Here is a 673-nt window from a genome sequence, read left to right as displayed (position 1 = left end):
AATAAAATAAATAAATAAAATATACACTTCAGCCAACACTGCTGATAGCAAGATTAGTGTACTATCATTCCCCACACTACAGAAGGAAAGCCTGCAGCTTAACACCAATGTTAAATAATAGCTACAGATCCTCCTGCAACCCTACTAACCATGGATCAAACTGTCAACACCGAGTTCCAATACCAGAACCAAGTTGCAGTCCAAATGGGACTATTAGCACAGACAATAAATCAGCTGAGCAAAGTGGGATAGAATATGACACACATGGTTATTCCCATACCAATCCTGGTCCAAGGTCCAGCAGCTGCAGCATCCACAGCCATCTGACACTACGGATCTGCTTCTGTGCCTGAAAAATATGATGAGAAATCTAAACAAATTTACTACCTACCTTGCTCAATGCATCTACCTAAGACATGATGATTTTCCCAGGGACAGATCTCAAATTTGATTGGCTTAATGACACAGTAAGCTGCAAAATGGGCAACCCCCTTCTGTTGCAGAACAGCCCAGACTTGGAAAACATTGCCATTTTGTGATGTGTCTTAGGGCTAACTTAGATGATTCAGTCAAGCAAGTGACCATCTGCTATGAAATCCATTGCCTCCAACAGTGTAAGTGCTTGATATAAGAATATATTGCTGACTTTCAGTTGTTAGCTCAAGATGTGGAC

This window comes from Candoia aspera, chromosome 7, assembly GCF_035149785.1.
Source record: "Candoia aspera isolate rCanAsp1 chromosome 7, rCanAsp1.hap2, whole genome shotgun sequence".
Lineage (NCBI taxonomy): Eukaryota > Metazoa > Chordata > Lepidosauria > Squamata > Boidae > Candoia > Candoia aspera.
This window is presented reverse-complemented; position numbering follows the sequence as displayed.